This window comes from Diceros bicornis, chromosome 31 (genome assembly GCF_020826845.1).
Source record: "Diceros bicornis minor isolate mBicDic1 chromosome 31, mDicBic1.mat.cur, whole genome shotgun sequence".
NCBI lineage: Eukaryota > Metazoa > Chordata > Mammalia > Perissodactyla > Rhinocerotidae > Diceros > Diceros bicornis.
The window spans coordinates 33,867,933-33,873,932 of record NC_080770.1 but is presented as its reverse complement, the minus strand read 5'-3'; positions in this window follow the sequence as shown (position 1 = coordinate 33,873,932).

Genomic DNA, 6,000 nt, shown 5'->3' with positions numbered 1-6,000 from the left:
TGGAGGTGGGAGTTCTGGTTCCCCACTAGGCCTTCGCTGATACCACCCTGGCTGGAAGGGGTAGGAATGCTTTGTTACTGCTCACCACATGTCCTCCACTGACACTATGGTGCAGGAAGGTGGCCTCATTATCTCTGGGTGATGATAAAGTCCTGACTCTTCCCTAAGCCTCCCCCAACACCACCTCTGTGAGAGTTGAGAGGACAGGGCGCCTCCATACTGCTAGGCGGGGTGGAGGTCCAGGATCCCCATGACAGCTCCACTGACACCGTGGTGGGGCAGGTGCTTGTGACCATTTGGTGGGATGAAGGTCCCAGCTCCTTCTTGGCCTTCTCTGACATCACACTGGCAGGGGGCTGGGGAGCCTCGTGACAGCCCGGCCAGGGTGGAAATCTAGTTCCTCATTTTGCCTTTACAGGCCTGGGTGAGGGTAGGCACAATTTTTCCTGTGATGTTTGGCTAGAGTAGCGCAGTTATTGTCTAAGAGTTTCCTGTTTTGCTACCCTGCCCCTTTCCTGGTTCTTGGCTAGAGATAGCAGGCTTTATTGGGGCTTTTTATGTCTTTGCTCATTTGCATTTCTGGGTTACAGGCTTCTTCAGCTCCCAGTACGGGATATATGAGACAAAAAGAAAACCCAGAAAACTCACCTCAAGTCATTCCTTGGGTCCCAATTCTCCAGCCTGTCTGCCTTCCTCTCGCCACCTGTTAATGTTTTCTCCTGATTGTTTTATACACAATGTCTATGGTTTTTAGTTGCAGTTAGTGGGAGGAATGGGGAGAAGCATATCTATTCTATCTTCCCAAAGCAGAAGTCCCAAAATCCTTTAATAAATTCCCTTTCTGCTGAAACTGGCCGCAGTGGGCTCTATTGTTTGCGATGAGGAGCCCTGATGGATACATTATCCCTCTGAGAATGGCGGGGCACAGCACAGCTGTCCCTTGAAGTGGGCACACTGGTCTTGTCGACAAGCTTCCAGAATTGGTAGCTCTCTGTCGTGCCTATAAGTGGTTCTCCTCTGTTTTCTCCAAACCACACAGCTTGTCTTCTGAACACAGCCAAAACTTTTTTTTCGATACTTTTTTATTAAAAAAGGAATACTTGTTCTTCATAGAAAATTTAGAAAATATAGATAAGTAAGACACAAAGACTGTCACATCAGAATAGCTACTGCTATATTTATATACTATATATGTATTTATGATTAAAATGCAACTATGTTGTACTTTTTCTTAGTGACCTGCTTTTTTACTTAACCAGATATCTCAATATCTTTCTACTCCAATAAATACAGTTTAGATCAGCACTTTTTAATGGTTGCATAACATTCCATTGCAAGAGCATAGTTATTTACATGTCTGTTCCCTATTGTTGAACATGTAGATTATTTTCAATTTTTTTCCACTGTAAAAAATTCTGCATGGAACATCTTTATAGATAATCACTGTGCACTTGTCTAGTTATCTTAAGATAACCTTCTAGAAATGGGATTGCTGGGCTGTAGGGAACGCACATTTTTTAAGAAAGAGCTTTTGATACACATCTTTACATAGCCTTCCCATCCTGCTTCTAGTCCTAGAAGCCTAGGCCATTGCTTGGCTCTCATCCTGCTCCAGAGTTTCCTCTTGCATTAAGCACAATGGTGTCCCACCTCTGGCCTGCCGTCTACTTCTTCCTCCACTTGTGCTAGCTTCTGGCAGGATGACATGGGACAAATTAGTGCACATGTTGTGACAGCCTCCGTCTTCCACTTGTGCACGTCCTGAGGATCTTTTCCATTCAAGACGGTGGAACTTCCAAACTGAAATGGCAAATATTTGCTTTTAAGCTCAAGTGCTGAGGGTTCAAATGGAGGATTTAGGAAGTAGATGTGATGAGCCATTTCCTTCCCTCACCACTGACCTCTGAGCCTTGAGGAAGAAGAGCGGTAGAGATGAAGTAAGAGTAGACTTGAGTGTGAGTGGCCCTACCTGTGCCTCCCTCCACCCCTTGAGATGAATCTTGGGGGGTGGATCTGCCTTGAAGTCAAGAGGACCAGTGTTATGCTTCCCACTGTGCAGTGAGGGGAGTCATCCAGCTTCAGGTAAGTTCTCTATTCATCATGGAAAGGCTGCCGTAGAGTGGAAATGGTATTATGGTATGTCTACTGGGAAGAAAGAGGTGTAGGGACAGCCTTCCAATTTTCTCAAGGCCTCGGAGTCCTGAGGGTTAGGCGTCTGAATGTCCCTGTGCCATCAAGTTGGTGTATGGAGAAGGAAGAGAAAGAGGAAGGAGGAAGGAGAGGGAGAGGAGGGGAGAGAAGAGAAGAGAAGAGAAAAGAGAGAAAATGAGAAATGAGAGTTGGGAGGCTTACAAGTGCTCCTTGCCTGAGCGTGTGTGGACCCCACGCAGAGGATGGAGGGTGGGTCATGCTTCCAGCCATCTGATGAGGACTTGGTTGCATCTCAGAGAATTTGCCAGCATGGGACACAACTAGGGACCAGATGAGATGCATTACATTTGAAGCTGGAGGCCATCATGGGACAAAGACAGACGCAGACAGTGAGGTAACCTTTCTCTTACACTGTCCGCAGGGTGACACTCCTATCACACACACACGTGTGCACACACTCACATGCATGCGTGCACACTGAGCTAAAATAGTGATTAAAAATGCTAATTCTAACTTAGCTTACCTGAAAGTAACTAGATTAATTATTCTACCCTGGCCTGAATAGGAATCCCAGGTAGAAAGTACATCCAATTAGAGAAAGAGGGGAAAAAAAAGAAACGAATTTTTGCAGTCCTGAGTTCACACTGACTGAAAACTCTTATCAATTACGCTTAGTTCTCTAAACTACCATGACATAAGAAAATATATTTTCCAGATTTGAATCTTTGCATTATCTCCAAACAAAAGTTCCTTTTATTTATTTCTATGTTATGTAGACACAGTGGTTATCAAGTTTTTTAAAGTCCTGTTTTGTTCAAACAAAAATTTTCAAGATGGCCAATATCACGTAAAGCAAGTAAAAATCAGTTAGTGGGGTGGGGAGGATGGTTCCCATCCATCCTCTGAGGTTCATGAGGCAGCTCTATGGAACCGTTAGGAGCCAACAGGTCCAGGGTTGCCATATATGGTTGTGCAGTGTGCATACTGCACAAAAGTCTTGGCCAAGGGACCCCTTGGGTGTTGAAATAGAGCCCATATTCCACTCATCAAGACTCAGGCTCTGGGACAGGGCTATACCCACCTGGGGATAGGGATGCTTTTTTCTTTGCATAAAGTACAGTCTGCTTATAAGTCATGTGTCCACAGAACAGAGTGTACCCGGAGGAGGTTTCTTTTCAAGTTCATTCTCTCAGATAGGGCACCTTTTGTACACAGGCTATATCAAGACAGGCGATGGTCCTGCAGGAGCATACTTTGAAAACTGCAATAAGTGTTTACCAGTGCATAGAATTTGGCTTTCTGTTTTGAGTCCTCAGTTTGCTGGTAAATTTCAAAACAAGTCCAGTATGTTTCCTTGTCCCAGACTTAGAACATTACTGCTTGAGTGTGGGCGAGGGGCCAACAGCCTGTCAGAAGAGCAGTGACTGATACTGCCATTAGACTATGGAGAAATGTGCCAGGCAAGGCCTCCTCTGGGAAGAATGCCCTGTCCTGATTTTTAGGGTAACTTAAATATCAGAACTAGGAGACCAAAGGATCACTTTAGTGAAACATCTTTATTTTACAATCAGGTAATGATGTTTCTGAGAAATTATGGCTTAGGCTCAAGGCCACAAGATTCTAGGTGGTAGAGCTGGGTCTCATGTCTAAAGCTTCCTAGCTATAATCCTAGGGCTTTTGAGTTGGCTGTGGGATGATGGGGACCATGTAACCAAAGAAATGATAGAGTCTTCCTCACTGGCCTCGCTCCTCCAAAGACAGATAGTTCCTCTTGGAGATGCTCTAGCTGCGTTCCTACTTGGAGGTAGGCGGAGGCGTCACATCTCGTGGGGAGCCTAGGAATGTGCCATCACGTGATGTCGATGAAATGGGCAGTCTCTATATCAACAGCTTCTGCAGCACTAAAATGTCTCCTCATTCTGCCCTGTTGCTGAGTCAGCCATGGGAGTCATGCCTACTTCCTGGCTGCAACGTGGCCACCCCAGACAATAATAATAACAACACTAATGATGGTAAGCACCATCCTCATCTTGTTTGGTCCAGGCAGAGCGCCTTTGATCTGGGGTCTCTGCACATGCTGCCAACACGATCCCGCAGTTAGTGTCATTATCTCCCTTTTACAGGCAGAGAAAATGAAGCCCAAGATGTTTAAGCTAGAGGCTCAAGGTCACGTGGGGCATCGTTAGTGGAGACGTGAGGAACTCAGGTGGTTAGCTCTGAAGTAAAATCTCTAGGCACTTAACAGGCTTTGGTTAGCAATGGCTGCTCTGTATGAGAACTGTATATTTTTATAAACGATGCCATAAAAGCAAATACCAGTTATTAGATTTCATTTCAAGCATGTCTTTCACAATCTTAAATGCCGTGAGCATGTGGCAGACACTCCCCTGTTCCAAGCAGCCAGTTCCACAGAGTCCTCTGCCGTACTCAGGCGGGTCCCTGATGGTTCAGGAAGATGAATCTTCTCTACTAAGGCATTATGCGACAGAAGGAACTCTGGTCAGAATCTCAGGGAGCCTCAATTTGGTTTTTTTTCCAGCTTTACTGAGACATAGTTGGCTAATAAAATTGTATATATTTAAAGTGTACAACATGAAGATTTGACCTACATACACTTTGTGAAATGATTACTAAAATCTTGCTGATTAAACATCCATCATCTCACATAGTTAACTCTTTTTTTTTTTTTTTTTTTTTTTTTGTGATGAGAATGCTTAAGGTCTAATTTCTTAGCAAACTTCAAGTACACAACATGGTATTATTAACTCTAGTCACCATGCTTTATATTAGATGCCCATAGCTTATTCATCTTATAAGTGAAGGCCTTTGACCAGCCTCTCTCCATCTCCTGGTAACCACCATACTACTACTCTGTTTCTTCTGAGTTTGACTTTTTTTTTTCAGATTCCATACATAAGTGAGATCATACAGTATTTTTCTCTGTCTGGCTAATTCCACTTAGCATAATGTCCTCTAGGTTCATCTGTGTTGTTGCAAATGGCAGGATTTCATTCTTTCTCATGGCTGAACACTATTCCATTGTACATATATACCACATCTTTTTAATCCATTCGTCCATTGATGGACACTTAGGTTGTTTCCATATCTTGGTTATTATGAATAATGCTGCAGTGAATATGAAGGCAGATATCTCTTTGAGATTCTGATTTCATTTTCCCTTTGGATATATACCCAGAAGTGGGATTGCTGGATCATACGGTAGTTCTATTTTTTAATTTTTTGAGGAACCTCCGTACAGTTTTTTATGATATCTGTACCAATTTACATTCTTACCAGCAGTGCACAAGTGTTCCCTTTTTCCCACATCCTTTCCGACACTTATCTGTCGTCTTTTTGATAAAAGACTTCCTAACAAGAGTGAGGTGACATCTCATTGTGGTTTTGATTTACATTTCCCTGATAATCAGTGATATAGAGCACCTTTTCATGTAACTCTTGGTCATTTGTGTGTCTTCTTTGGAAAAATGCCTATTCAGGTCCTTTGCTCAAGTTTTAATCAGACTTTTTTTTTTTTTTTTTTTTTTTGCTACGAAGTGATAGGAGTTACTCATATATTTTGGATAGTAACCCTTATTAGATATCTGGTTTGCAAATATTTTCTCCTATTCCAAATGTTGCTTTTTCATTTTGTTGATTGTTTCCTTTGCCGTGCAGAAGCTTTTTAGATTTGATATAGTCCCACTTGTTTATTTTTGCTGTTGTTGCCTGAACTTTTGGTGTCATATCCAAGAAATCATTGCCAATACCAAAATCAAGGAGCTTACCCACTATGTTTTCTTCTAGGAATTTTATGGTTTCAGATCTTACATTTAAGTCTTTAATCCATTT